We start from the raw sequence: 18423 nt of genomic DNA on the forward strand, positions 1-18423 counted from the left end.
TTAGCCCCTTAATTTACATTTGTTAATTTCTTAGTTTTGTTATTTTGTGCTATTTTATTTTATTTTTTTGTGTTTTCCTGTGTTTTTGTAGGTCATGGAAGAAAAGGAAGCGTTTCTGGAAAGTTTTGGGCGTAAAGCACACTTTGAGAAGATCTCGAAGATATGGTTAAGTTTAATCAAATCAAGGAAATGATTAAATCGAAATTTCTCTAATTGGAGTCAAAATCAGATTGGATTCAAATTTGGATTTTGCATATGTCTCAGTATGTTGATCATAACTGTCTGCTCAAGTATCGGATTAAGGTAATTGAAGAGGCATTGGAAAGTTAACTCAAAATATTACAAATCATTGTGAAATAGGAGTTTCCTAATTCGGAAGGTTGATATGCCAAAATCGTCCCGCAATATAAGGACCCAAATCTGGACGAATTCTATTTCGATTTGTACTTTGATTGCTTCCCAATTTGACTAAGAGATCGGAGTACGATTTTTCTGGGATTCCTAGGGCTTCTAGGGTTTTTCTAAGCCTATAAATGGACCTCTAAGCCACACCATTTCAAAGACACAATTCCAAACTTGCTTTGGGGGAAGAATTGACGGCTTTTCAAGGAAGCATTTTGGGGTTTATTCTTTTCCTTTTTATTTTATTATGAAGATGATTAGCATCAAACTTATGTGTAACTGAATACTTTAGTAGGGCTAGATTGGAGCCCTAATTATGTCTCTTTAATATTTCAATATTGGCGCCTTTGTGATAATCATATTGTGATGCTTAACTTGATTATTTCCTACTTTATTGAATTCCTCATATAAATGTGTTTGGTTAGCAAATGCATGTGGTATGGATTAGTTATTTCAGTCAATTTGGGTGATCGAGTCATGGGCTTAATAGAGTAACAAAAGAAATCTTTATAGGTTCTTGGGATAATCAACATGGAAAACCGGGAATAGACACCCATGCCCTAGGTTCCATGTGTTTGCCGATTTTCACAAATTTATGCTTTCTTAAAGAACAACTTAGTAGACACACACGCTAAATCATTTAAGAAAGAAAAGAATTAGAGTATACACTCATGCCTAATTCATTGTTTAGGGAAATCAATAGCTTAAGGAGTAGACACTCATGCCCTTAGGTTGGCAAACATTAAGTGATCATGATATGATAATTATGATTGAAACATTGGCATATTGTTATATTAATTGAGTATGATTAGTGGTGGATATCAAAGTCCTACCCTTTCATTTATCTTTATTTCTTTTCCATTATATCAATTTCATGACAATCCTGATATTTAATTTCGAAAATCAATTCTAAGCAAAATCAACAATCCTCGTGGGAATGATCTCGTATTTGCCGCACTGTACTATTGTTTGATCTTGTGCAATTGCAAGTTAAAACGTAGCAGATATTATCTATTAATTTAGGTAGTATTTGTCACAACACTACTTGTAGGAGTCGTTTTTCGGTTTCTTCTTTCCCTTTTCTTTTTAGTTTGAGTTTCATTATGTGAAACTAAACTCTTTGTTAGGGCTAGATTGAAGGCCTAATAATGTCTTGTTAAGATTAAATACTAGTGCTTTTGTTTCAATCATATTGTCATTTATTTTAATTGACTATGTCTATGTGAGTGAATTCCTCATATGTATATGGTATGGATTTGTTATGACTTAGATGACCGAATCTTGGGCTTAATAAAGTGACAAAAGAACCTCATCATGGGTTCTTAGCTTAATCAACATGGGGAACTGGGAGTAGATACCATGCCCCAAGACTCATGTGCTTGTCGATCTCCATAGAATTATGTTTTCCTATAGAACAACTTAGTAGATACCTTGCTAAATCCTTTAGGGTAGAAAAGAATTAGAGTAGATACCATGCCTAACCTATTGCTTAGGGAGATCAATAGTTTAAGGTGTAGATACCATGCCCTTAGATTGATAAGCATTAAATATATCATATGATTAGAACATTGGCTTAGTATTTTCTTAATTAGTCTGATTTGTGATAGATGTCAAAACCCTAACTCTTTCGTTAATTATTTATTTTAAATCTTTTCAAAACCATGACAATTCTGGTCTTTTAATTTGGAAAATCAATTCTAAATAAAATCAACAATCCTCATGGGAATGATCTCGCACTTGTACACTATACTATCGTTTTGATCTCATGCATTTGCGAGTAAAACGTACTAAGTATTTGCCTATTAATTTAGGTAGGTATTTGGCACAACAGGTGGCGGAACCATCCCAATTTCTCGAGGAAGCAGAATCAACCAATGAATCAAGGAGGAGCACCCCATCATGCTCAGAATCAATACCCTCCCGAATTTCTTCCACCGGTTCAGGATCAAGGTCGCTCGGCTCATCCAACGCCACCTCCTGCATTCCAAGCCCCAAATCAAGTGCTAGCATCGTCTTCACAGTCGTCGTTGGAAGACACTCTCAAGGAATTCCAATCTCATACCACACAGACTCTCAAGGAATTCATGCAGCTCATAGGTCAATCCATAAGTGAAGTGAGGAATGCAACCATGGTAAACACCCAAGCAATTGTTAAGCTGGAGAGTCAGATTGGACAGATAGCAAACCACTTGGGTGAAAGAGAGATGGGAAAGTTCCCAAGTCAGCCTATGCCCAACCCTAAAGGACAATTTATGGTTGGAAACTCTTCAAATCTTGCACATGGGCAGGAACAAGTGCAATCATTTGTCACACTTAAGTCAGGGAGACAAGTGAAAAATAAAGTCGTTCAACAAGAAGAGAACCCTACTATGCCACAAGGGAAGATAGTAGCAACAATGAGGGGAGAGATGCTAAGCCCCAAGGACGATTGTTCCCAAAGCGCCTTATGTTGTTTCAAATATCTACCTAAATTAATAGGTAAATAATTGTACGTTTTACCCACAAGTGCACGAGGTCAACATAGTAGCATAGTGTGCAAATACGAGGTCATTCCCACGAGGATTGCTGAATTTTGTCTAAATTAAATTGTGAAAGTAAAATAAAACAAAAGATTGGATTTAAATTGATAATGATAAAAAGGTAGGGCTTTGATATCCACCACTAATTATATTTAGCTAATATATCACTATGCCAATGTTTTGATCATGTTATGAATATCTAATGTTTGTCAACCTAAGGGCATTGGTGTCTACTCCTTAAGCTATTGATTTCCCTAAGCAACGAATTAGGCATGGGTGTCTACTCTAATTCTTTTCTTTCTTAAAGGATTTAGCATGGGTGTTTACTAAGTTGTTCTCTAAGAAAGCATAAAACTGTGGAAATCGACAAACACATGAGGCCTAGGGCATGGGTGTCTACTCCCGGTTCCCCATGTTGATTAACCCAAGAATTGCGGTGTGGATTCTTTTGTTACTTATGTTAAACCCAAGACTCGGTCATCCAAATTGATTTAACTACCTAGTTCATACCACATGCACTTGTTGATCAGGCACACACATATGAGGAATTCATGAAACTAGGTATTAACCAAGTTAGATATCATAACAAGATCATCACAAAGGTGCCAATATTGAATATTAACAAAACATAACTAGGGATTCAATCTAGCCCTACTAAATAAATTAGCCACACATAGAATTAATGTTAAACATCTTCATAAAATAAGGAAAATAAAAGAAAAGAATAAACCCAAGACTTGAATTTGAAGAGCTCCAATTCTTCTCCTTACAAAGCCTCCTATTCTAGAGACTTAAGGGTCTATTTATAGGCTTTAGAAGTTCTTGAGAAACTAGTAAACCTAGGGATTTCGTAGGGTTTCAAAACCTATTACAATTGGGAGTTGGAAAACCCTAATATGGAAAGAAAGACACTCTAGCCGCCACTTGATATGTCTCTTGCGCACAGGTGCGATCGATCGCAGCCCGCGTGCGCTCGATCGCAGGTCTGCGATCAATCCTCTTTTGTTATGCGCTCGATCGCTCAAGGCCTGCTTTGCGCTGTGTCTTCTCTGGTACTGCGCTCGATCGCAAGGAACCTGTGATCGATCGCAATGTTATAGGCTCCCATTTTTTCCATCTTCTCTCTTTAAGCCCAAATCTTCCAGATTTACTTTATTTTCTTCCAAAAGCCTACAAAAGTATGAAAAACACAAAAAGGAATTAAAATGACCTAATTAACTAAAACCAAAGGATTAAAACATCCAAGTTAAGGGCTGAAAATATGAATATTTTAGCACTTAACACACCCCCAAACTTACATATTGCTAGTCCCTTAGCAATACAAAACTAAAAACAAAAATGGAAAAACAGAAAACAAAAAGATAAATCCATCTTTTGTGGGATGTACGATTGCATTTAGCATATGCAATAGGCCTTTTAAACCTCTAGGAATTCCTTAGAGGACGAGTGAAGTCTCGTGAGGGTTTTTCAGAAATGTTACCCACAAACATCATGCACAGTTCATGTTATCCCAAAAATTAAAGTATCACTTCAAGATCATGATTTTCATTCATTATCAAGCTTAAAAAGATGAACTCCATCTTCACAATGAATTGGAATCTCAAAGTGCAATTACTTACAAAGGACATGTTAAAACATCACAAGTTTGAAAACAGTGTAAAGTGAATTAGCACAAAATTATGAGGTTTCCAAATCTTTCCAATGTGTGATGTCTCCATATCCCAAAATTCACCGAAATTCCCATTAGAATGACACAATGGCATATTTCTTTTTCTCTTCTTTTTTTTTTTTTGGTCAGGTTGTGCAATGCTTGGTTCCTTTAAGCTTTCTAATTGACCCTTGTAGCGAGTGTTAAGTCAATGGCTCCCAAACTAGATGGTTTTAGGGCATTAGGTGTAGAGACACCCCTAAGGACCTACTAATTCGAGTCAAAAAGGCTACAAAATCAAACTAACCTTGACATTGATCAAATCCAAATTTTCCACATTTTGACGTGAACACCTTGAGGCAAAAGGTTCAGTTACTCAGTGAAAAGCCATCAATGATCATTTATTTCACATTCTCTCTTTTTTTTTTCATCACTAGGTATGCCATAGTGTCATCTAATAAGTCATCCAATTTCATCCAAGATGCAGAAACACACATATCAGACCTGATGTCATACCTCACAAATTATGTGCTAATGTGCTTGAGTGCTCAGATCAAACATGTGATTTTTCAACTGTCCTAAACAAGTAACCAAACTAACAGATTCACTCATCAGATCATGTGTTCAAAATGCTAAGCTCACAGATGAATTCAAGCCACCATTCTCTTAGATCAACTTAAAATTTTCGAGCAAACATGAACATGCATAAACTTTTTTTTTTTTTAACAAAACATACAAACACACAAAACAAACAAATAATATGAAATTGGGACAAAGTGTGTGTAAACAACACGTGTGCCCATACCCCCAAACTTAAATGACACATTGTCCCCAATGTATCTAAGTCAAGGAAAGAATGTACCTAGGAGATGGTCGATATGATCTTGGAAAGCATGGCTCATAGCACACCCCCAAACTTGAAGTAAAACACACTTGTCCCTGTAAAATAAGAAAACACACAAACAAGTAACAAGGAACAAAATTAAAGATAAATAAAAGATTAACTTAAAACACACTTGAGCAAAACAAAATAAAAGGATAAACTATAGGGTGCCTCCCATGAGCGCTAAGTTTTACGTTTTCAGCTAGACAGTGGTCCCATCTCAGTGCTGTCCAGAAGTAGATCCTCTAGATGGTGGTGGCAAATATTGAACAGACTGAAGTGCCAAATCTTGTGATGCCAAATCTTGATCTCTTTGTGTAAAGTTTGTTTCAAAAGTATGGCTTGACTCTGTGTCCATTGATTTTGAATAACTAGTCGGTCTGGGGGTTGTGAACCTCCAAAGCTCCATGAGGGAATACTTGTGTAACAATGCAGGGCCCAGACCATCTGGACTTAAGCTTTCCAGGGAAGAGTTTCAATCTTGAGTTATAGATCAAAACCTTTTGTCCTACTTGAAACTCCTTCCTGACCAATTGCTTGTTATGGTATGCTTTGGTTCTGTCTTTGTAAAGCTTGGCATTCTCATCTGTATCATGCCTCAGTACCTCCAGTTCATTTAGTTGGAGCTTCCTCTTGTCCCCAGCTTGCTTCATATCAAAGTTAAACTTCTTGATGGCCCAATACGCTTTGTGTTCCAATTCCACTGGTAGATGACTTGCTTTCCCAAAAACCAAATGATATGGAGACATACCAATAGGTGTCTTGTAAGCAGTTCTATAAGCCCATAGTGCATCATTCAAGCGTAGTGACCAATCTTTCCTATTGGGGTTCACTGTCTTTCCAAGGATACCTTTGATCTCTCCGTTGCTGATCTCAACTTGGCCACTGGTTTGAGGATGGTATGGAGTGCCAACCTTGTGAGTGATGCCATACTTCTTTATCACAGAGGCAAAGGCATAGTTGTTGAAGTGGCTCCCTCCATCACTAATGATTGCCCTAGGTGTCCCAAATCTAGCAAAGATGTTTTCCTGCAAAAAATTCACAACCACTTTATGATCATCAATCCTTTAGGGGACATCCTCGACCCATTTAGACACATAATCCACACCCACAAGAATATATAGATAATCGAATGAGTTAGAAAATGGTCCCATGAAGTCAATACCCCAGACATCAAAGAGCTCTACAACTTGAATATTTTGCAGTGGCATTTGGTTTCTGGATGAGATGTTACCTGTCCTTTGGCATCTGTCACAAGAGCTGCAAAACAAGAAAGCATCTTTAAACACATTAGGCCAATAAAACCCAGATTGTAATACCTTAAGTGTCGTTCTCTTGGCCCCAAAATGTCCACCACAAGCAAACTGATGATAGTGCTGCAAAATACTCAAGTGCTCATCCTATGGGATACACCTTCTAATGATTTGTTCAGGGCAAAATTTGAACAAATAGGGGTCATTCCAATGGTATTGTCTAGATATGGATATTAACCTTTTCCTTTCTTGGCTAGACATACCTGGAAGAAACACCTTGACAGTGATATAATTCACTATATCTACATACCATGGGAGTTGCATATCAACTGCAAACAACTGCTCATCTAGAAAATTTTCATTCAATGGGAGCTCATCTCCTTCCTCCTTGTAAAGTAATCTAGATAAGTGGTTCGCCAGCACATTCTCACTGCCCTTCTTGTCTCTAATCTCAAGATCAAACTCTTGCAGTCAAAATACCCATCTGATCAATCTTGGCTTTGCATCATTCTTAGCAAACAAATATCTCAAAGCAACATGATCAGTGAAAACAATGACCTTAGAGCCAATTAGGTATGATCTTCAAACTTCCTCTATCAGAGGTAGAGGAAGTTTGAAGATGATATCTATCTTGGCCTTATCCACCTCAATGCCCTTGCTTGAAATAGCATGACCCAATATAATGCCTTGTTGAACCATAAAATGGCATTTTTCCCAATTGCGCACTAGGTTGCATTCGTCACACCTCTTGAGAACATTTTTCAAATGGTGGAGACATTCATCAAAACTAGATTCAAAAACACTAAAGTCATCCATAAATACCTCAATGGTTTTCTCCACCATGTCTGAAAAAATGCTCGTCATGCATCTCTGGAATGTGGCTGGGGCATTGCATAAGCCAAATGGCATCCTTCTGTAGGTCAATGTGCCAAAAGGACATGTGAAGGTGGTCTTCTCCTAATCTTCCAGTGCTATTGCAATCTGATTATAGCCACTGTACCCATCCAAGAAACAATAGTGGCTATGGCCAGCTAACCTCTCTAGCATTTGGTCAATGAAGGGTAATGAAAAATGGTCTTTTTTGGTTACCATGATCAGTCTTTTGTAATCAATGCATACCTTCCACCAAGTGGTTACTCTTGTGGGTATCAGCTCATCATCTTCATTCTTCACCACTGTGATCCCACTCTTCTTTGGCACTACTTGGACTGGACTGACCCATTTACTGTATGAGATGGGATAGATGATGCCCACATCCAATAGTTTTAATACCTCTGCCTTGACTACCTCCTTCATGTATGGGTTGAGTCTTCTTTGTGCATCCCTAGTTGGCTTGGCTTCGTCCTCAAGAAAGATTTGATGCATGCATTTGGCTAGACTTATTCCCTTGATGTCAGCAATGGTCCACCCCAAAGCAATTTTATGCTCTCTAAGCACTCTCAACAGCTTTTCTTCTTCGTCACAACTCAGATTTGCTGCAATTATGACTAATAGTGTCTTGTTTTCTCCTAAGTAGGCATATGTCAGGTGGCTTGGCAATTGCTTCAATTTCAGCTTGGGTGCTTGGACAATAGAAGGAACAAGAGAGGTATTAGTAGGCTCAAGAATCTCGAAGGGAGGAGAATACTTACTTGAGTATTTTGGAGAGGCCTCAAGGTGATGCACTGTCTCAATGATGTCATTGGTAACATCTTTAGGTTTTGGCTCAATGTCCTGCCTTGTGAAACTACGGGTGAGGGTGGCCTCCAATGGATCTTTATGTTGGTCCTGCAAAACTGGCTCACTAACACCTTGGATCATACAAACATCAAAATATTCTAAATCTCCTTGAGGTAATTTCAATGCATTGAATATTTTGAACTCTGTTGTCTTACCATTTACCTTCATGCTCACAATACCCTTTTCACACCTATTGTAGTATCAACAGTTCTCATAAAGGGTCTTCCTAAGATAATAGGTAAAGGTGATGGCATAGGAGATTTGTCCACATCCAATACAATGAAATCAGCAAGTAGAATAAATGTACCTACCTTTACCAAAACATCCTCAAGTATAGCTCTTGGTCTTTTGATGCTTCTGTCTACCAATTGCAAGGTGATAAAGGTTGGTTGAAGCTCCCCCAATCACAGCTTTTCATATACAGTGTAAAGCATCAAATTCAACCCTGCTCCTAGATCTAGTAGTGCCTTTTCAAAAGAGTGGTCTCCTATCCTACAAGGAATGGTAAAACTACCTGGATCTGTTAGCTTTGGTGGTAATTTTCTTAACAAGATTGCACTTACTTCTTCTGTTAAGGCCACTGTCTCATACTCCTGAAACTTCTTTTGTTAGTGCAACAATCCTTTAAAAATTTAGCATATAAAGGAATCTGTTTAATTGCATCTAATAAGGGAATGTTGATTTCTACTTTCCTTAATTGCATGAGTTGCTTTTCTTTCTTTGGTTTGACTAACCTTTGAGGAAAGGGGGGTGCATTTACCTTCTCCATTTTGTTTACCTTAGAGGTTGATGGTCCTTCTGGAGTTGCTTGAGGTGGCACTTCAGTTCCAATGACTTTGCCATTCCTGAGAACTGTGATTGCTTCCAACTACTGTTGACCCCCTGGATTGGGTATTGTCTGGGCTGGAAATTCTCCCTGCTTCCTCTCACTCAGCTCCTTTGCCATCTGACCCTTGCACTTCCAGTCTTTGAATGGCTTGATCAATCTTTATACTGAATTGTTTTTGATCAGCCGAGAATTGCTGTTGTGAAGTCACAAATTGTCGCAAAAGACTCTTCAGGTCCTCCTCTTCTGGGTCTTGGGCTGGTTGAACTATTTGTTGGAAATTGCGTTGATGTCCTTGAGGGTTCCTAATGTTCCTACTGTTGCTCCATGAGGAATTGGGGTGGTTGTGCCACCCTGAATTGTAGGTGTTGGAATAAGGATTGTTCTTGGGAGGATAAGTGTGTTGTCTCACATAATTCACCTCTTCTTCTTCTTCACATGGAGATAAAGGAGATGTCTCAGTGGTGTGATCTAGATGGGAACAAATATCACATACCTGGATTTGTGTGTCCTGTTGCAGAGGTGAGATTTTCTGAGTAGTCATGGCCTTGAAAATCATATCCAACTTCTTTTCTATGGCAGCCACCTAATTGGGTGATCCCCCACTGAGGTTTACTTCATACATGCCCTTGCTTTTGATTCCTCTCCTTCTGGATGGGAATTGTTGGGTGTGTTCACTCAACATCTCAAAAAGCTTTATCGCTTCCTCACTACTCTTTTCCATCAGCACACCTCCACAAGCTGTATCAACAACGCCCTTGTTAAAATCATCTAACCCTTCATAAAAGATTTGTACTTGGTCATCTTGAGATATGTTGTGATTTGGACACTTAAGGAGCATCGCATTGAAGTGATCCCATGCTTCAAAGAATAGATCTCCGTCTCTTTGTTGGAACAATTGCAACTCCCTTCTAAGTTGCTCTGTCCTTTGAGCTGGGAAAAACTTCTTCAGAAACTTGGTGGCTAATTTTTTCCAAGTATGGATAGAATCTACAGGCAAGGAATTGTACCACAGTTTAGCATTATCTTTCAAAGAGAAAGGGAAGAGGACTAACCTGAGTCTCTCTGGAGTTAGGCCTTGAACATGCTGCAACTTGCATAAATCAAAGAATTCTTTAAGATGCAAGTTGGGATCCTCAATAGCTGTGCCTCTGTAGTGAGTCAATGCATTAAGGATTTGAGGAGAAACATAATAGCTGCCTTCCACCTCCGGTTGGTATGCTATACATGAAGGTTGATGGAGGTTTGCTAGAGCGAATGCCTGCTTCATTGGTCTTCTCACCCGTGGTGGATTTGCCTCTAATGGTCTTGGTCCAATTGGATTCTCTTGCAAATCTTCCATCTCAATTTCTTCCTCTTCTTCTTTGTCTCTAGGTCGTTGTCGAATTGTCCGCTCAATTTCAGTATCGAGTGGAATAACGGTTGAGGCTTGACATTGACGAACTTGCATCAATTGAATTGCTTCTTCAGTCGGGCAGCTTCAGTACTGCTGGTCCGGATGCTCCCTAGAACTGCGCTCGATTGCAGGTTGGTGCGTTCGATTGTAAGGCGCTTGATCGCACTTGGTTGACGATTGATCGCAATCACAGAATGCTAATCCGCAACCTAAAACAAAAAACAGAAAAGTTAGGGAAAACAAAAAATATTTTTGATTTTTGATAACAACTAAATTTAAAATTGAAAATTAAAATAACACAACTAAAGGAAAATAAATTTAAACAAAATTCGCCGCAGTCCCCGGCAATGGTGCCAAAAACTTGTTATTCCAAATATCTACCTAAATTAATAGGTAAATAATTGTACGTTTTACCCGCAAGTGCATGAGGTCAACATAGTAGCATAGTGTGCAAATACGGGGTCCTTCTCACTAGGCCTACTGAATTTTGTCTAAACTAAATTCCCAGAGTAAAATAAAACAAAAGATTGGATTTAAATTGATAATGATAAAAAGGTAGGGCTTTGATATCCACCACTAATTATATTTAGCTAATATATCAATATGCCAATGTTTTTATCATGTTATAAATATCTAATGTTTGTCAACCTAAGGGCATTGGTGTCTACTCCTTAAGCTATTGATTTCCCTAAGCAACGAATTAGGCATGGATGCCTAATCTAATTCTTTTCTTTCTTAAAAGATTTAGCATGGGTGTCTACTAAGTTGTTCTCTAAGAAAGCATAAAACTGTGGAAATCGACAAACACATGAGGCCTAGGGCTAGGGTGTCTACTCCTAGTTCCCCATGTTGATTAACCCAAGAATCGCGGTGTGAATTCTTTTGTTATTTATGTTAAACCTAAGACTCGATCATCCAAATTGATTTAACTAACTAGTCCATACCACATGCACATGTTGATCAGGCACACGCATATGAGGAATTCATGAAACTAGGTATTAACCAAGTTAGATATCATAACAAGATCATCACAAAGGCACCAATATTGAATATTAACAAAATATAACTAGGGATTCAATCTAGCCCTACTAAATAAATTAGCTACACATAGAATTAATGTTAAACATCTTCATAAAATAAGGAAAAGAAAAGAAAAGAATAAACCCGAGACTTGACTTGAAGAGCTCCAATTCTTCTCCTTACAAAGCCTCCTATTCAAAAGACTTAAGTGTCTATTTATAGGCTTTAAAAGTCCTTGACAAACTAGTAAACCTAGGGATTTCGTAGGGTTTCAAAACCTATTACAATTGGGAGTTGGAAAACCCTAATATGGAAAGAAAGACACTCTAGCCGCCACTTGATATGTCTCATGCGCACAAGTGCGATTGATAGCAGCCTGTGTGCGCTCGATCGTAGGTCTACGATCGATCCTCTTTTGTTATGCGCTCAATTGCTCAAGGCCTGCTTCGCGCTATGTCTTCTCTAGTACAACGCTTAATCGCAAGGAACCTGTGATCGATTGTAGTGTCAAGGGCTCCCATTTTCCCATCTTCTCTCTTTGAGCCCAAATCTTCCAGATTTACTTTATTTTCTTCCAAAAGCCTACGAAAGTATGGAAAACACAAAAAGGAATTAAAATGACCTAATTAACTAAAACCAAAGGATTAAAACATGCAAGTTAAGGGTTGAAAATATGAATATTTTAGCACTTAACACCTTACCCTAAAAGACTGCAAGCTCCTTAGAAATGGGGGAAATTTGAGGACATTTTGGAGGTATTCAAGCAGTTCCAAATTAACATCCTATTTTTGGATGCCATCCAACAAGGTCCATCATATGCCAAGTTCTTGAAGGACTTGATTACTATCATGAGAAGGACAAAAGTCCAGAAGAAGGCATTTTTGACAAGGCAGGTAAGCTCCATTCTGCAATGTAGAGCTCATATTAAGTATAAGGATCTTGGATGTCCTACCATTTCTTGCATGATTGGGGACAATTGCTTGGAGAAAGCCCTTTTGGATTTGGGAGCTAGTGTAAATCTCCTACCTTATTCGGTATATTTGCAGTTGGGTTTAGGAGAATTGAAACCCACATCAGTGAAACTGCAGTTGGCAGACCGATCAGTAAAAATCCCAAGAGGGATTGTTGAAGAAGTGTTGATCAAGGTCGACAAATTCTACTTCCCTGTCGATTTTATAGTCCTAGACACGAAACCGATGCACAATGTTGGGATTCAAGTACTGGTGATTTTAAGGTGACCCTTCTTAGCTATGGCTAACTCCCTAATCAATTGTAGGGCTGGGGTAATGAAGATTTCTTTTGGGAACATGATAGTGGAGCTGAACATCTTTGACATCAGCAAGTAGCCACTTGAAGATGATGAGGTCAGAAATGTGTGTCTAATTGAAGAAATAACTGATGAGACTGTCAGTGAGTTAAGCATTGGGGACCCTGTGGAAGAGTGCTTTACTCAATTTGGAGATAATTTGGATCTTGACAGGCTACTTGAGCAAGTTGGTACTTTGTATGAGCGAAGTATTGAGGACCCTGAGGTAGAGTGTTTTGCTCAATCTAGAGATGATCTGGACCTTGACAGGTTACTTGAGCAGCTTGGTATTTTTAGTGAGCCATGTATTGAGGATCTTGTGGTAGAATTGTTTGCTCAATCTGGAGGTGATCTGGACCTTGGCAGGTTACTTGAGCTAGCTGAGACTGTTAGTGAGGCCAGTATTGAGGACCCTATGATGGAGTACTTTGCTCATTTTGGATGTGATATGGACTTTGACAAAGTAATTGAGCAAGTTAACGCCGTATTGGATTCCATTCTGGAGATGCAACCAGAAAACAGGGAAACCACTAAGATGTCATTCCCCAGCCCATCTTCATCAGCAGCTAAGCCTCGCAAGTTGGATGTAAAGCCTTTACCTGACATCCTGAAGTATGATTTTCTAGGCCCTACTGATTTTTTGGCTGTGATCATAGCTTCCGACTTGGTTGATGCTCAGGAAGGAAAATTACTAGATGTTTTAAGAGAGCACAAAGAAGCCCTCGGTTGGACCATTGATGATCCCAAAGGCAACTGAACCCGGACATGCAAGAGTTTGTCAGAGCTGAAGTGATCAAACTTTTGGAGGCAAGTATTATATATTTGATTTCTGATAGTAAATGGATTAGTCCCATTCATGTGGTACCTAAGCAGTTGGGTGTGACCATGGGGAAGAATAAACATTTCATTGGCAAGCTTAAAATTTTGAACACATTATCTGATGATAGCATTTTTAAGTGTGGTTACTTGCTTTAGGCATCTGAGAATTCACCTATTTGACCTGATCCGACACAAGCACATTAACACATAGTTTGTGGAGTATAACATGAAAGTCTAATGTATATGTATCTATGTCTTTGATGAAACTAGATGAGTTGTTGGTTTGAAACTTTGGCATAATCTTAAAATAAAATAATAATAAAATAAAATAAAATAATCATTGATAAGCTTTTCACTAAGTAACTGGACTTCTTGCCTTATTAAGTAATGAGTGTTCACGTCAAAAGGTGAAGAATTTTGATTTGATTAAAATCATGCCTAGTTCGGTTCGTAGCCTTTTTGACTCAAGTTAGTAAGTCCTTAGGGGTCTCTTTACACCTAAAGCCCTAAAACCATTTGGTTTGGAAGTCATTGGCTTAACACTTGTTACGTGGGTCAACTAGAAAGCTTAAGGGAACCGAACATTGCACAACTTGACCAAAAAGAAGAAGAAAAAAAAAAGTTATGCCATAGTTATTCATTCTGATGGGGATTTCAGTGAACTTTGAGATATTGAGACATTGCACATTGGAAATAAGTGGAAGCCTCATATTTATGTGCTAGTTCACTTTACACTGTTTCAAACTTGTGGTGTCTTAGCCTGTCTTTTGTAAGTAATTAGACTTTAAAAAAAAATTCCAATTCATTAAGAAGATAGAGTTTATCATTTTAAGCTTGCTAATGAATGAAAATCGTACTTTTGAGTAGCACTTCAATTTTTGGATAACATGAATTTTTGCATAATGTTTGTGGGTAACATTCCTGGAAAACCCTCACGAGACTTCACTCATCCTCTACGAAATGCCTAGGGGTTTAAAAAGCTTGTTGCATATGCTAAATGCAATCGTACATCTCACGAAAGATAGATTTATCTTTTTTTGTTTTCTGTTTTTCATTTTGTTTTTAGTTTCATATTACTATGAGACTAGCAATATGTAAGTTTGGGGGTGTGATAAGGGCTAAAATATTCATATTTTAGTCCCTTAATTTACACTTGTAAATTTCTTAGTTTTATTATTTTATGCTATTTTATTTCCTTTTTGTGTTTTCTATGTTTTTGTAGGTCATGAAAGAAAAGGAAGCAATTCTGGAAAATCGAGCATAAAGGTCAAAATTGGGAAAAAGCTAGAAGTCTTGGATAAAGAGGAAGTATCCAGGTGCAGTGCGCTCAAGCGCACTACACCTAGGCTCGAGCGCCCCCAGCCAAGGAGTGAGCCCAGGCGTGCTCTCGTGCACACAAGAAGAAGCATCGATCGCAACTGCAATCGAGCACAGAAGAACTACTACGATCGAGCGTATCCACATGCTCGAGCACATATGGGCTAGAATCAAGTGCACTCGGGTGCTAGACAATAGTCAAATGCGGCCAAGATTCATTTTCCTTCCCAAACTAGGTTTTCCAAATCCTAGTAGAACTAGGACTTAAACATACTATTTTTCTAGGATTTTAGGGCTTCTAAGGTTTTCCTAGGCCTATAAATAGACCTCTAGGCCTCACAAATTCAGACACAAAAAACTTCAAGAGGAGAATTTGGAGTCTACTTCCTGAAGTTTTCGGTTTCTTCTTTCCCTTTTATTTTTAATCTTTATTTTAATTATTTCTAACTAAATACTTTAGTAGGGCTAGATTGAAGCCCTAATTATGTCTCTTTAATATTTCAATATTGGCACCTTTGCTACAATCATATTGTGATGCTTAACTTGATTACTTCCTACTTTATTGAATTCTTCATATGAACGTGCTTGGTCAACATATGCATGTGGTATGAATTAGTTATTTAACTCAATTTGGATGATCGAGTCCTGGGCTTAATAGAGTAACAAAAGAAATCTTTGCGGGTTCTTGGATTAATCAACATGGGGAACCGGGAGTAGGCACCCATGCCCTTGGCCTCATGTGTTTGTCGATTTCCATGAATTTATGCTTTTTCAAAGAACAACTTAGTAGACACCCATGCTAAATCCTTTGAGAAAGAAAAGAATTAGAGTAGACACACATACCTAATTCGTTGCTTAGGGAGATCAATAGCTTAAGGAGTAGACACCCATACCCTTAGGTTAGCAAACATTATGTAATCTTGATATGATTGAAACATTGGCATATTGTTATATTAATTGAGAATGATTAGTGGTGGATATCAAAGCCCTACCTTTTCATTTATCTTTATTTCTTTTCATAATATCAATTTTGTGACAATTTTGGTATTTTAAGTTAGAAAAACAATTCTAAACAAAATCAACAATCCTCGTGGGAATGATCTCGTACTTGCACCCTATTCTATTGTTTTGATCTTGTGCACTTGCGAGTTAAAATGTAGCAAATATTATATATTAATTTAGGTAGTATTTGTCACAACAAGTGTTATCTACAATAGCGTACAATGGTCAAGGCACCGGCATTGTATTACAGGTCTCTCGGGACAGTGCCAACTCTGCTGAGAATGGGTAATCTCTTAAGTCGACTATACTGTTGAATTATGACTATTACTTAATATCATATGCATATGTCATATATCTATATCACACCTATGAAAATCTATCATGTTGGAACTGTTGCATACTTTATAAAAATCAGAGTTCATTACAAAAACTGGCATGAGCATTATATGCATTAACATTCACTAAGTCTTTAGACTTACCCCTTTATTTTAATTTTTCCCTCTCCATTACGAATATTTGCATGGTTTAGCTAGTTTAGACGAAGATGCCTTCAGAACAGACATGGGTGATTGTGCAGGATTTGATTCGAGTAAGTTTTTTAGGACATGGCTCCAATTTGGTTACATTCTATGTGGACCGATGGAGGAACCACCCGAGCAGACATGATCGAGATCGTTATCTCTTTAGCTTTGCTTAATCTTAGGATCTGATATGTTGATCTTTTTTTAAGACAATTATATTATGGGTTGTAACCTTATTTGATGATGGTCTGAAGACTAGTACATTTGATGATTATCTTTATATTATGAGGTATTTTGTTTACTCTGGTGTATGAATGTGTGGTTATGTATGTAATGCTCTTTATTCCTATAGTTTAGAAAGTCTTCCGCTGAGGTCTCTCGTCCATGAGAGGTTGAAATCCCTAAGTCTTGTCTCGCGAGGGATAGGGCTGGGAGACGAACCATGGGATAAATTACTAGTTAATTGACTTGCCCATCGGGGTTGTTACAGTTATGAAACCCTACCATGTACACCACATCATCACCAAGAGTACTACTATATGTCAACCTCATTTCCTCCTTGTGTCCTTTCAAAATTGATGAGGACATGAAAATGACATTAAGAATTACTCTATCACCAATCATAACTATAGTAGCTTTAGACTTTAATGATTGTCATTGCATTGTACATCTAGAAATATCGCAATTTATGAATGTCTTAATTTAGGCATTAATAACTCTAATTGTAGAAACAACTTATTGTAGAAATATTGTGTTTAACCCCAAAGGTTGAACTCTCACTATTTGTGAAAGTGGATAACTAAAGAATGTAATCGATATGTGCTATTTTTTTTTTTTTTTTTTCTAATTGATGAGGGAAAGAGGAGATGTTACTTGGCTGATGGTTTCTTGTGACTCCAATTGTTTCTCTCATGAAGGAGATGCACTTTTAGTTATTTTAGCTATTATCAATCCTCCACTTTTTTCTTGTTGGAACTTTACTAATATTTTATTTGATATTAGCTTAAACTTATCATCTTTCCAAAGTTAGAATGCTTTGAAAGTTTTTAGATGCTAACTTTCATGCATATGATTTAGCTAAGTGGGCCATATTCCATCTTGTCTTTGGAAGCATTTTAATAAAATTCTCATTCTCTCTTCCATTCAGTTCAAGAGTGAGAAAGATCCTCCCCCCCCCCCCCCCCCCCACATCTAATTGATATGTGTTTGATCATTGCATTCTATGTCTATAAATGAGTAGCTTTAAAAGAATTTTTATTTAACTTATTTTTGTTCCCACAGACGGTGCCAACTGTTGATGCTGATGATCACCCTAAGCTCAAGCTCACAAGCACCTACGATCAAGGATCAAATCAACATTGACTTGCTGGATGTGCGGTGAGGCATAGCTCGATACTTAAAATCATTTAAGAAAGATAGATGTATATGTAAACTCGATTTCCATATTAAATTATATGCATACCTCTGATAGCTTGTTCCTTCTACATTCATAGGCTTTTGTTTTTTTTTTTTTTTTTTTTTTTTTGCATGGGTCCGCCAGACATCTTCTTAGGATAGTACCCTAACTAAAGGTGTTGTTTGGTTTCTGACCCATAGTCGGGCATGCCTCATGCCTTATATCCTCTTTCAAAGGACAAAGTTTTCCTCCAAAAAAGTTTTGAGGAATTTTCCCCAACCTAGTTTATAAAAATGCCATGTGTCGTCTACATGTGAGAAATACATGATTTTTTTAAAAAAAAAAATTACAAGGACAAAGTTGGAAGAAATTTTATTCAAAAAGAATGTAATTCTC

This window comes from Corylus avellana, chromosome ca8, assembly GCF_901000735.1.
Source record: "Corylus avellana chromosome ca8, CavTom2PMs-1.0".
Taxonomy (NCBI): Eukaryota; Viridiplantae; Streptophyta; class Magnoliopsida; order Fagales; family Betulaceae; genus Corylus; species Corylus avellana.